The sequence below is a fragment of the Falco cherrug genome, unplaced genomic scaffold (genome assembly GCF_023634085.1).
Source record: "Falco cherrug isolate bFalChe1 unplaced genomic scaffold, bFalChe1.pri scaffold_28, whole genome shotgun sequence".
NCBI lineage: Eukaryota > Metazoa > Chordata > Aves > Falconiformes > Falconidae > Falco > Falco cherrug.
In genome coordinates, this window is record NW_026599443.1 from 177,712 (window position 1) to 191,527 (window position 13,816).

Genomic DNA, 13,816 nt, shown 5'->3' on the forward strand with positions numbered 1-13,816 from the left:
CCGTGGTGGGCTGGGACGGGCCGTGGTGCGCTGGGACGAATTGTGGTGGGCTGGGACGGGATGTCGTGGTCCGGGTCGGGCTGTGGTGGGCTGGGACGGGCTGTGGTGCACTGGGACGAGTTGTGGTGGGCTGGGACGGGATGTCGTGATCCGGGTCGGGCTTTGGTGGGCTGGGACGGGCTGTGGTGGGCCGTGGTGGGCTGTTGTGGGCTGGGACGGGCCGTAGTGAACTGTGGTGGGCTGGGACAGGGTGTGGGGTCTGGGTCGGGGTAAGACTAGCTGTGGTGGGCTGGGACGGGCTGTGCTGGGATGTGGTGAGCTGGGACAGGCTGTGACGTGCTGTGGTGGGCTGGGACAGGCTGGGTCAGGCTGTGGTGGGCTGGGACGTGCTCTGGTGGGTTTGAACGGGCCGTGGTGGGCTGGGACGGGCTGTGGTGGGCTGGGACGGGCTGTGGTGGGCCGGGACAAGCTGTGGTAGGTTGGGACAGGCTCTGGTGGACTGGGACGGGCTCTGGTGGGCTGGAACAGGCCGTGGTGGGCTGGGATGGGCTGTGGTGGGCTGTGGTGGGCTGAGACGGTCTGGGAGGGGCTGAAACGGGCTGGGTCATCTCTGGGGGTCTGGGAGGGGCTGGGAAGGCTTGTGGTGGGCTGGGACGAGCTGGGACAGGCTGGGACGGGCTGTGGTGGGCTGGGACGGGCTGTGGTGGGCTGGGACGGGCTGTGGTGGGCTGGGACGGGCTGTGGTGGGCTGGGATGGGCAGTGGTGGGCTGGGACGGGCTGTGGTGGGCTGAGGTGGGCCGCGGTGGGCCGGGACGGACCATGGTGGGCTGGGACGGGCGGTGATGGGCCTGGACGGGCCGTGGTAGACCGTAGATGGCTGGGACGGGCTTTGGTGGGCCGGAACGTGCTGTTGTAGGCTGTGGTGTGCTGGGACGGGCTGTGGTGGGCTGGGACGGGCTGTGGTGGGCTGGGACGGGCTGTGGTGGGCTGGGACGCGCTGTGGTGGGCTGGGAAGGGCTGGGACGGGCTGTGGTTGGCTGGGACGGGCTGTGGTGGGCTGGGATTGGCTGTGGTGTGCTTTGGTGGGCTGAAAAGGGCTTTGGAGGGCTGGGACGGGCTGTGGTGGTCTGCGGTAGGCTGTGGTGTGCTGTAGTGGCCTGTGGTGGGCTGGGACGGGCCGTGGTGGGCTGGGACGGGCTGTGGTGGGCCGTGTTTGGCTGTGGTGGGTTGTGGTGGGCTGGGACAGGCTGTGGTGAGTTGAGACGGGCTGTGGTGGGCTGGGACAGGATGTGGTGGGCTGGCCGGGCTGTGGTGGGTTGGGACGGGCTCTGGTGCGCTGTGTTGGGTTGTGATGAGCTGAGACAGTCTGTGGTGGGTTGGGACGGGCTGTGGAGAGCTGTGGAGGGCTGTGGTGGGCTTGGACAGGCTGTGGTGGGTTGAGATCTGTCGTGGTGGGCCATGGTGGGCTGGGACGGGCCGTGGTGGGCTGGGATGGGCCGTGGTGGGCTGGGATGGGCCGTGGTGGGCTGGGACGGGCCGTGGTGGGCCGGGACGGGCCGTGGTGGGCCAGGACGGTCCGTGGTAATCTGGGACGGTCCGTGGTGGGCTGGGACGAGCTGTGGTGGGCTGGGACGGGCTGTGGTGGGCTGGGAAGGGCTGGGACGGGCTGGTGTGGGCTGGGACGGGCTGTGGTTGGCTGGGACGGGCTGTGGTGGGCTGTGGTGGGCTTAAAAGGGCTGTGGAGGGCTGGGACGGGCTGTGGTGGGCTGGGACGGGCTGTGGTGGGCTGGGACGGGCTGTGGTGGGCTGGGACGGGCTGTGGTGGTTTGGGACGGGCTGTGGTGGTCTGTGGTGGGCTGGGACGGGCTGTGGTGGGCTGGGACGGGCCGTGGTGGGCTGGGACGGCCTGTGGTCAGTTGTCGTGGGCTGGGACGGGCCGTGGTGACTTGGGACGGACTCTGGTGGGCCGGCACAAGCTCTGGTGGCCTCTGATGGGCTGTGACGGGCTGTGGTGTGCTGTATTGGGCTGTGGTGGGCTGGGACGGGCTGTGGTGGGCTGGGGCGGACTGGGTGGGCTGTGGTGGCCTGTGGTGGGCTGGGACGAGTTGTAGTGGGCCGGGACGGGCTGTGGTGGGCTGAGACGGGCTGTGGTGGGCTGTGGTAAGCTGGGACGGGCTCTGGTGGGCTGGGACGGTCTGTGGTTTGCTGTGGTGGGCTGAGACGGGCTGTGGTGGGCTGAGACGGGCTGTGGTGCTCAGGGACGGGCTGTGGTGGGCTGTGGTGGGCTGGGACGGGCTGTGGTGGGCCGTAGTGGGCTGTGGTGGGCTGGTATTGGCTGGCACGGGCTGGGGTGGGCTGGTATTGGCTGGCACGGGCCGTGGTAGGCTGGGACGGGCCGTGGTAGGCTGGGACGGGCCGTGGTGGGCTGGGACGGGCTGTGGTGGGCTGGGACGGGCCGTGGTGGGCTGGGACGGGCCGTGGTGGGCTGGGACGGGCCGTGGTGCGCTGGGACGAATTGTGGTGGGCTGGGACGGGATGTCGTGGTCCGGGTCGGGCTGTGGTGGGCTGGGACGGGCTGTGGTGCACTGGGACGAGTTGTGGTGGGCTGGGACGGGATGTCGTGATCCGGGTCGGGCTTTGGTGGGCTGGGACGGGCTGTGGTGTGCCGTGGTGGGCTGTTGTGGGCTGGGACGGGCCGTAGTGAACTGTGGTGGGCTGGGACGGGGTGTGGGGTCTGGGTCGGGGTAAGACTAGCTGTGGTGGGCTGGGACGGGCTGTGCTGGGATGTGGTGAGCTGGGACAGGCTGTGACGTGCTGTGGTGGGCTGGGACAGGCTGGGTCAGGCTGTGGTGGGCTGGGACGTGCTCTGGTGGGTTGGAACGGGCCGTGGTGGGCTGGGACGGGCTGTGGTGGGCTGGGACGGGCTGTGGTGGGCCGGGACAAGCTGTGGTAGGTTGGGACAGGCTCTGGTGGACTGGGACGGGCTCTGGTGGGCTGGAACAGGCCGTGGTGGGCTGGGATGGGCTGTGGTGGGCTGTGGTGGGCTGAGACGGTCTGGGAGGGGCTGAAACGGGCTGGGTCATCTCTGGGGGTCTGGGAGGGGCTGGGAAGGCTTGTGGTGGGCTGGGACGAGCTGGGACAGGCTGGGACGGGCTGTGGTGGGCTGGGACGGGCTGTGGTGGGCTGGGATGGGCAGTGGTGGGCTGGGACGGGCTGTGGTGGGCTGAGGTGGGCCGCGGTGGGCCGGGACGGACCATGGTGGGCTGGGATGGGCGGTGATGGGCCTGGACGGGCCGTGGTAGACCGTAGATGGCTGGGACGGGCTTTGGTGGGCCGGAACGTGCTGTTGTAGGCTGTGGTGTGCTGGGACGGGCTGTGGTGGGCTGGGACGGGCTGTGGTGGGCTGGGACGGGCTGTGGTGGGCTGGGACAGGCTGTGGTGGGCTGGGACGCGCTGTGGTGGGCTGGGACGCGCTGTGGTGGGCTGGGAAGGGCTGGGACGGGCTGTGGTTGGCTGGGACGGGCTGTGGTGGGCTGGGATTGGCTGTGGTGGGCTTTGGTGGGCTGAAAAGGGCTTTGGAGGGCTGGGACGGGCTGTGGTGGTCTGCGGTAGGCTGTGGTGTGCTGTAGTGGCCTGTGGTGGGCTGGGACGGGCTGTGGTGGGCCGTGTTTGGCTGTGGTGGGTTGTGGTGGGCTGGGACAGGCTGTGGTGAGTTGAGACGGGCTGTGGTGGGCTGGGACAGGATGTGGTGGGCTGGCCGGGCTGTGGTGGGTTGGGACGGGCTCTGGTGCGCTGTGTTGGGTTGTGATGAGCTGAGACAGTCTGTGGTGGGTTGGGACGGGCTGTGGAGAGCTGTGGAGGGCTGTGGTGGGCTTGGACAGGCTGTGGTGGGTTGAGATCTGTCGTGGTGGGCCATGGTGGGCTGGGACGGGCCGTGGTGTGCTGGGATGGGCCGTGGTGGGCTGGGATGGGCCGTGGTGGGCTGGGACGGGCCGTGGTGGGCCGGGACGGGCCGTGGTGGGCCAGGACGGTCCGTGGTAATCTGGGACGGTCCGTGGTGGGCTGGGACGAGCTGTGGTGGGCTGGGACGGGCTGTGGTGGGCTGGGAAGGGCTGGGACGGGCTGGTGTGGGCTGGGACGGGCTGTGGTGGGCTGTGGTGGGCTTAAAAGGGCTGTGGAGGGCTGGGACGGGCTGTGGTGGGCTGGGACGGGCTGTGGTGGGCTGGGACTGGCTGTGGTGGGCTGGGATGGGCTGTGGTGGGCTATGGTCGTGTGGAACGGGCTGGGACAGGCTGGGACGTGCTGTGGTGGGCTGAGACGTACTGTGGTGGGCTGTGGTGGGCTGGGACGGGCTGTGGTGGGCTGTGGAGGGCTGTGGTGGGCTGGGACAGGCTGTGGTGGGCTGTGGTAAGCTGGGACGGGCTCTGGCGGACTGGGACGGTCTGTGTTGAGCTGTGGTGGGCTGGGACGGGCTGGGACGGGCTGGGACGGGCTGTGGTGGGCTGGGACGCGCTGTGGTGGGCTGGGACGCGCTGTGGTGGGCTGGGACGGGCTGTGGTGGGCTGGTACGGGCTGTGGTGGGTTGGGACGGGCTCTGGTGCGCTCTGTTGGGTTGTGATGAGCTGAGACAGTCTGTGGTGGGTTGGGACGGGCTGTGGAGAGCTGTGGAGGGCTGTGGTGGGCTTGGACAGGCTGTGGTGGGTTGAGATCTGTCGTGGTGGGCCGTGGTGGGCTGGGATGGGCCGTGGTGGGCCGGGACGGGCAGTGGTGGGCCGTGACGGTCCGTGGTAATCTGGGACGGTCCGTGGTGGGCTGGGACGGGCTGTGATGGGTTGGGACGAGCTGTGACGGGCTGGGACGGGCTGTGGTGGGTTGGAACGGGCTGTGGTGGGCTGGGACGGGCTGTGGTGGGCTGGGACGGGATGCGGTGGACCGTGGTGGGCTGTGGTGGGCCGTGGTGGGCTGGGACAGGCTGTGGTGGGCTATGACGTGCCGTGGTGTGCCGTGGTGAACTGTGGTGGGCTGTGGTAAGCCGTGGTGGGTTGTGGTGGGCCGTGGTGGGCTGTGGTCGGACGTGGTGGGCTGGGACAAGCTGTGGTGGGCCGGGACGGGCTGTGGTGTGCTGGGACAAGCTGTGGTGGGCTGGGACTGGCTGTGGTGGACTGTGGTGGGCTTGGACAGGCTGTGGTGGGCTGGGATGGGCTGTGATCGTGTGGAACGGGCTGTGGTGGGCCGGGACGTGCTGTGGTGGGCTGAGACGTACTGTGGTGGGCTGTGGTGTGCTGTGGTGGGCTGGGACGGGCTGTGGTGGGCTGTGTTGGGCTGGGAAGGCCTGTTGTGGTTTGGGATGGGCTGGGACAGGCTTTGGTTGGCTATGGTGGGCTGGGACTGGCTGTGGTGGGCTGGGACGGGCTGTGGTGGGCTGGGACGCGCTGTGGTGGGCTATGGTGGGCTGTGGTGGGCTTTCGTAGGCTGGGACAGTCTTTAGCGGGCCTTGGTAGGCTGGGACAGGCTGTGGCGGGCTGTGGTGAGCCGTGGTGGGCTGTGGTGTGTCGTGGTGGGCTGGGACGGGCCATGGTGGGCTGGGACGGGCTTTGGTGGGTTGTGGTGGGCTTGGACTGGCTGTGGTGGGCTGGGACGGGCTGTGGTGGGCTGGGACAGGCTGGGACGGGCTGTGGAGGGCTGGGACGGGCTGTGGTGGGCTATGGTGGGCTGTGGTGGGCTTTAGTAGGCTGGGACAGTCTTTGGCGGGCCGTGGTAGGCTGGGACAGGCTGTGGCGGGCCGTGGTGGGCCGTGGTGGTCTGGGACGGGCCGTGGTGGTCTGGGACGGGCCGTGGTGGGCTGGGACGGGCCGTGGTGGGCTGGGACGTGCCGTGGTGGGCTGGGACACGCCGTGGTGGGCTGGGACGGGTTGTGGTGGTCTGGGATGGCCTGTGGCGGGCTGTGGTAAGCTGGGATGGGCTGTGGTGCGTAGGGACAGGCTGTGTTGGGCTGCGACGGGTTGGCATGGGCTGGGACTTGCTGTGACGGGCTGGGACGGGCTGTGGTGGGCTGGGAATGGCTGGGACGGGCTGGGACGGGCTGTGGTTGGCTTGGACAGGCTGTGGTGGGTTGTGGTGGGCTGGGACGGACTGTGGTGGGCTGGGACGGGCTGGTGTGGGCTGGGACGGGCTGTGGTGGGCTGGGACGGGCTGTGGTTGGCTATGGTGGGCTGGGAAGTACTGTGGTGGTCTGGGACGGGCTGGGATGGGCTGGGACGGGCTGGGATGGGCTATGGTGGGCTGGCACGGGCTGTGGTGGGCTGGCACGGGCTGTGGTCGGCTGGGACGTGCCGTGGTGGGCTGGGACGGGCTGGGACGGGCTGTGGTGGGCTGGGACGGGCTCTGGTGGGCTGGGATGGGCTGTGTTGGGCCGTGGTGGGCTGGGACAGGCTGTGGTCTGCTGGCACGGGCTGTGGTGTCCTGGGACGGGCTCTGGTGGGCCGTGGTGGTCTGTGGTGGGATGGTATGGGCTATGGTGAACTGTGGTGGGCTGGGACGGGCTGTGGTGGGCTGTGTTGGGCTGGGACGGCCTGTGGTGGTTTGGGATGGGCTGGGACAGGCTGTGGTGGGCTCTGGTGGGCTTTGGTGGGCTGGGAAGGGCTCTGGTTGGCTGGGACAGGCTCTGGTGGGCCGGCACTGGCTGCGGTGGGCCGGCACAGGCTGCGGTGGGCCGGCACGGGCTGCGGTGGGCCAGGCGGGGCTGCGGTGGGCCGGGCCGCACTGTGGTGGGCTGTGGTAAGCTGGGATGGGCTGTGGTGGGCTGGGCTGGGCTGTAGTAAGCTGGGACGGGCTCCGGTAGTCCGGAACAGGCTGTGGTGGGCTGGGACGGGCTGGTACGTGTTGGCACAAGCTGGGACGGGCTGTGGTGGGCTGAGGTGGGCCCTGGTAGGCTGTGCTGGGCTGTACTGGGCTGTGGTGTGCTGTGGTGGGCTGGGACGAGCCGTGGTGGGCTGTGCTGTGGTGGGCTGGGACGGGCTGTGGTGGGCTGTGGTGGACTGGGACGGGCCGTGGTGGGCTGTGGTGGGCTGTAGTGGGCTGGGACGTGCTCTGGTGGGCTGTGGTGAGCTGTGGTGGGCTGGTACTGGCTGTGGTGAGCTGTGGTGGGCTAGGACGGGCTGTGGTGGGCTGGCACGGGCTGTGGCGGGCTGTGGTGGGCTGGGACGGGCCGTAGTGGGCGGGGACAAGTTGTGGTGGGCGGGGACGGGCTGTGGTAGGCGGGGACGGGCTGTGGTGGGCGGGGACGGGCTGTGGTGAGCAGGGAAGGTCTTTGGTGGGCTGGGACGGGCTGGGACGGTCTGTGGTGAGCGGGGACGGGCTTTGGTGGGCTGTGGTGGGCTGGAACAAGCTCTGGTAGGCTGGGACGGGCTGTGGTAAGCTGTAATGGGCTGTGGTGGGCTGTGCTGGGCTGGGATGGGCTGTGATGGGTTTTGGTGAGCTGAGATTGGCTGGGACGGGCACTGGTGCTCTGTGGTGGGTTGTGGTGAGCTGAGACAGGCTGTGGTGGGTTGGGACAGGCTGTGGTGAGCTGTGAAGGGCTGTGGTGGGCTTGGACAGGCTGTGGTGCGCTGAGATCGGCCATGGTGGGCTGGGACGGGTTGTAGTGCGCTGGCACGGGCCGTGGTGGGCTGGCACGGGCCGTGGTGGGCCGGGACGGGTCGTGCTAGGCCGGGACTGGCAGTGGTTGGCCGGGCCGGGCCATGGTAATCTGGGACGGGCCGTGGTGAGCTGAGACTGGCTGTGGTGGGCTGGGACGGGCTGTGGTGGGTTGAGACGGGCTGTGGTGGGCTGGGATAGGCTGCGGTGGGCTGGGACGGGCTGCGGTGGGCTGGGACGGGCTGTGGTGGGCTGGGACAGGCTGTGGTGGGCCGTGGTGGGTTTTGGTGGGTTGTGATGGGCCGTGGTGGGCTGTGGTAAGCTGGGACGGGCTGTGGTGGGCTGCGACGGGCTGTGGTGGGCTGGGAAAGGGCTGTGGTGGGCTGGGACGGGCTGTGGTGGGCTGTGGTGGGCTGTGGTTGGCTCGGACGGGCTGTGGTGGGCTGGGACGGGCTGTGGTGGGCTTTGGTGAGCTGAGACGGGCTGGCACGGGCTGTGGTAAGCTGGGACGGGCTCTGGTGGGCTGGGACAGTCTGTGATGGGCTGTGGTGGGCCTGGACAGGCTGTGGTGAGCTGGGAAGCGCTGGGATGAGCTAGGACGGGCTGTGGTGGGCTGGGACAGGCTATGGTGTTCGGGGATGGGCTGTGCTGGGCGGTGACGGGCTGTGGTGGGCTGGGACGAGCTGTGGTGGGCTGCTACAGGCCGTGGTGGGCTGGGACGGGCTGTGGTCAGTCGTGGTGGGCTGGGACGGGCCATGGTGGCTCGGGACGGACTCTGGTGGGCCGGGACAAGCTCTGGTGGCCTGTGACGGGCTGTGACGGGCTGTGGTGGGCTGGGACGGGCTGTGGTGGGCTGGGACGGGCTGTGGTGGCCTGTGGTGGGCTGGGACGAGTTGTAGTGGGCCGGGACGGGCTGTGGTGGGCTGTGGTGAACTGAGACGGGCTGTGGTTGGCTGTGGTAAGCTGGGATGGGCTGTGGTGGGCCGGGACGTGCTGGGACGGGCTCTGGTGGTCTGGAACAGGCTGTTGTGGGCTGGGACGGGCTGTGGTGGGCCGGGACGGGCTGTGGTGGGTTGGGACGGGCTGGGACAGGCTGTGGTGGGCTGCGACGGGCTGTGGTGGGCTGGGACGGGCTGTGACGGGCTGTGGTGCTCTGGGACGAGCTGGGAAAAGCTGTGGTGGGCTGCGACGGGCTGTGGTGGGCTGGGACGAGCTGTGACGGGTTGTGGTGTGCTGGATTAGACTGGGACGGGCTGTGGTGTGCTGGGACGGGCCGTGGTGGACTGGTAAGGGTTGTGGTAGGCTGTGGTGGGCTGGGACGGGCTGTGGTGGGCCGGGACGGGCCGTGGTTAGCCGTGGTGGGCTGAAACAGGCTGGGACGGGCTGTGGTGGGCTGTGGTGACCTGTGGTGGGCTGTGGTGACCTGTTGTGGGCTGGGATGGGTTGCGGTGGGCTGGGACGGGCTGCGGTGGCCTGGGACGGGCTGGCACGGGCTGCGGTGGGCTCGTATTGGCTGGCATGGGCTGGCACGGGCTGCGGTGGGCTGTGGTGTGCTGTCGTGGGCTGGGACAGGCCGTGGTGGGCTGGGACGGACTGTGGTGGGCTGGGACGGGCTGTGGTGGGCTGGGACGGGCTGTGGTGGGCTGGGACGGGCTGTGGTGGGCTGGGACGGGCCGTGGTGGGCTGAGACGGGCCGTGGTGGGATGGGACGGGCTGTGGTGGGCTGTGCTTGGCTGGGACGGGCTATTGTAGGCTGGGACGGGCTGTGGTGGGCTGGGATGGGCTGGGACAGACTGGGACGGGCTGTGGTGGTCAGTGGTTGCCTGGGACATGCTGTGGTGGGCTGGGACATGCTGTGGTGGGCTGGGACGGGCTGTGGTGGGCTGTGGTGGGCTGGGACGGGCTGTGGTGGGCTGGGACGGGCTGGCACGGGCTGGAACGAGCTGGCACGGACTGGGACGGGCTGGCACGGGCTGTGGTGGGCTGGAACGGGCTGTTGTAGGCTGGGACGGGCTGTGGTGGGCTGGGATGGGCTAGGACAGACTGGGACGGGCTGTGGTGGTCAGTGGTTGCCTGGGACATGCTTTGGTGGGCTGGGACATGCTGTGGTGGGCTGGGACGGGCTGTGGTGGGCTGGGACGGGCTGGCACGGGCTGGGACGAGATGGCACGGGCTGGAACGAGCTGGCACAGACTGGGACGAGCTGGCACGGACTGGGACGGGCTGGAACGGGCTGTGGTGGGCTTGGGCGGGCTGTGGTGGGCTGTGGTTGGCTGGGACGGGCTGTGGTGGGCTGCGACGGGCTGTGGTGGGCTTTGGTGAGCTGAGACGGGCTGGCACGGGCTGTGGTAAGCTGGGACGGGCTCTGGTGGGCTGGGACGGTCTGTGATGGGCTGTGGTGGGCCTGGACAGGCTGTGGTGAGCTGGGAAGCGCTGGGATGAGCTGGGACGGGCTGTGCTGGGCTGGGACAGGCTATGGTGTGCGGGGATGGGCTGTGCTGGGCGGTGACGGGCTGTGGTGGGCTGGGACGGGCTGTGGTGGCCTGTGGTGGGCTGGGACGAGTTGTAGTGGGCCGGGACGGGCTGTGGTGGGCTGTGGTGAACTGAGACGGGCTGTGGTTGGCTGTGGTAAGCTGGGATGGGCTGTGGTGGGCCGGGACGTGCTGGGATGGGCTCTGGTGGTCTGGAACAGGCTGTGGTGGGCTGGGACGGGCTGTGGTGGGCTGTGCTTGGCTGGGACGGGCTGTGGTGGGCTGGGACGGGCTGTGGTGGGCTGAGACGGGCCGTGGTGGGCTGGGACGGGCTGTGGTGGGCTGTGCTTGGCTGGGACGGGCTGTGGCGGGCTGGGACGGGCTGTGGTGGGCTGTGACGGGCTGTTGTAGGCTGGGACGGGCTGTTGTAGGCTGGGACGGGCTGTGGTGGGCTGGGATAGGCTGGGACAGACTGGGACGGGCTGTGGTGGTCAGTGGTTGCCTGGGACATGCTGTGGTGGGCTGGGACATGCTGTGGTGGGCTGGGACGGGCTGTGGTGGGCTGGGACGGGCTGGCACGGGCTGCGACGGGCTGGCACGGGCTGGAACGAGCTGGCACGGACTGGGACGGGCTGGGACGGGCTGTGGTGGGCTGGAACGGGCTGTGGTGGGCTTGGACGGGCTGTGGTGGGCTGGGACGAGCTATGGTGGGCTGGGACGGGCTCTGGTGGTGTCGAAAGGGCTGTGGTGGGCTGGGACGGGCTGTGGTGGGCTGTGGTTGGCTGGGACGGGCTGTGGTGGGCCGGGACGGGCTGTGGTGGGCTGTGGTGAGCTGAGACGGGCTGGCACGGGCTGTGGTAAGCTGGGACGGGCTCTGGTGGGCTGGGACGGTCTGTGATGGGCTGTGGTGGGCTGGGACGGGCTGTGGTGAGCTGGGTAGGGCTGGGACGAGCTGGGACTGGCTGTGGTGGGCGGGGACCGGCTATGGTGGGCGTGGATGGTCTGTGCTGGGCGGTGACGAGCTTTGGTGGGCTGGGACGGTCTGTGGTGCGCTAAGACGGGCTCTGGTGGTCTGGAACAGGCTGTGCTGGGCTGGGACGGGCTGTGGTGGGCTGTGGTGGGCTGGAACGGGCTGTGGTGGGCTGGGACGGGCTGTTGTAGGCTGGGACGGGCTGTGGTGGGCTGGGATGGGCTGGAACAGACTGGGCGGGGCTGTGGTGGTCAGTGGTTCCCTGGGACATGCTGTGGTGGGCTGGGACATGCTGTGGTGGGCTGGGACGGGCTGTGGTGGGCTGGGACGGGCTGTGGTGGGCTGGGACGGACTGTGGTGGGCTGGGAAGGGCCGTGGTGGGCTGGGACGGTCTGTGGTGGTCTGTGGTGGGCTGGGACGGGCTGTGGTGGGCTGGGACGGGTTGTGGTGGGTTGGGACGGGCTGTGGTGCTTCAGGGACGGGCTGTGGTGGGCTGTGGTGGGCTGGGGCGAGTTGTAGTGGGCCGGGACGGACAGTGGTGGGCTGTGGTGGGCTGTGGTGGGTTCTGGTGAGCTTAGACGGGCTTTGGTGGGCTGTGGTGTGCTGGGACGGTCTGTGGTGTGCTGGGACGGGCCGTGGTGGGCTGGGAAAGGCCGTGGTGGGCTGGGACGGGCCGTGGTGGGCTGTGGTGCGTTCTGGTGAGCTTAGACAGGCTTTGGTGGGCTGTGGTGGGCTGGCACGGGCTGTGGTGGGCTGGGACGGGCTGTGGTGGGCTGGGACGGGCTGTGGTGGGTTGGGACGGGCTGGGACAGGCTGTGGTGGGCTGCGACGGGCTGTGGTGGGCTGGGACGGGCTGTGACGGGCTGTGGTGCTCTGGGACGAGCTGGGAAAAGCTGTGGTGGGCTGCGACGGGCTGTGGTGGGCTGGGACGAGCTGTGACGGGTTGTGGTGTGCTGGATTTGACTGGGACGGGCTGTGGTGTGCTGGGACGGGCCGTGGTGGGCTGGTAAGGGTTGTGGTAGGCTGTGGTGGGCTGGGACGGGCTGTGGTGGGCCGGGACGGGCCGTGGTTAGCCGTGGTGGGCTGAAACATGCTGGGACGGGCTGTGGTGGGCTGTGGTGACCTGTGGTGGGCTGTGGTGACCTGTGGTGGGCTGGGATGGGTTGCAGTGGGCTGGGACGGGCTGCGGTGGGCTGGGACGGGCTGGCACGGGCTGCGGTGGGCTCGTATTGGCTGGCACGGGCTGGCACGGGCTGCGGTGGGCTGTGGTGTGCTGTCGTGGGCTGGGACAGGCCGTGGTGGGCTGGGACGGACTGTGGTGGGCTGGGACGGGCTGTGGTGGGCCGTGTTGGGCCGGAACAGGCCCTGGTGGGCTGTGGAGTGCTGGGACGGGCTGTGGTGGGCTGTGGAGTGCTGGGACGGGCTGTGGTGGGCTGGGACGGGCTGTGGTGGGCTGGGACGGGCTGTGGTGGGCTGGGACGGGCTGGGACGGGTTGCGGTGGGCTGGGACGGGCTGTGGTGGGCTGGGACGGGTTGCGATGGGCTGGGACGGGCTATGGTGGGCTGGGACGGGCTGGGACGGGCTGTGGTAGGCTGGGACGGGCTCTGGTGTTGTGGGACGGGCTGTGGTGGGCTGGGACGGGCTGCGGTGGGGTGTGGTGGGTTGGGACGGGCTATGGTGGACTGTGGTGGGTTGTGGTGAGCTGGGACGGGCTGGGACAGGCTGTGGTGGGTGTGGTGGACTGGGACGCGCTGTGGTGAGCTGAGACGGGCTGTGGTGGGCTGGGATTGTCTGGGACGGGCCGTGGTGGGCTGGGACGGGCCGTGGTGGGATGGGAAAGGCTGGGTTAGGCTGTGGTGGGCTGTGGTGGGCTGGGATAGGTTGTGGTGGGTTGGGACGGGCTGTGGTGGGCTGGGACGGGCTTGCACGGGCTGCGGTGGGCTGGTATTTGCTGGCACGGGCTGGGACGGGCCGTGGTGGGCTGGGACGGGCCGCGGTGGGCTGGGACGGGCCGTGGTGGGCTGGGACGGGCCGTGGTGGGTTGGGACAGGCTGGGATGGGCCGTGGTGGGTGGGGATGGGCCGTGGTGGGCTGGGCTGGGCCGTGGTGGGCTGGGCCGGGCCGTGGTGGGCTGGGACAGCTTCGAACGGGCTGTGGTGGGCAGGGACGGGCTGTGGTGGGCCGGGACGGGCTGTGGTGGGACGGGCAGTGGTGGGCTGGGACGGGCTGTGGTGGGCTGTGGTGGGCTGGGACAGGATGTGGTGGGTTGGGACGGGCTGGCAGGGCTGCGGTGGGCTCGTATTGGCTGGCACGGGCTGGGACGTGCTGTGGTGGACTGTGGTGTGCTGTGGTGGGCTGGGACGGGCCGTGGTGGGCTGGGACGGACTGTGATGAACTGAGACGGGCTGTGGTGGGCCGTGTTGGGCCGGGACAGGCCCTGGTGGTCTGTGGAGTGCTGGGACGGGCTGTGGTGGGCTGGGACGGGCTGTGGTGGGCTGGGACGGGCTGTGGTGGGCTGGGACGGGCCGTGGCGGGCTGTGGTGGGTTGGGACAGGCTGGGACGGGCTGCGGTGGGCTCGTATTGGCTGGCACGGGCTGGGATGGGCTGTATTGGGCTGGGACGGGATGCAATGGGCTGGGACGGGCTGCGGTGGGCTGAGACGTACTGTGGTGTGCTGTGGTGGGCTGTGGTGTGCTGTGCTTGGCTGGGACGGGCCGTGTTGGGCTGTGGTGGGATG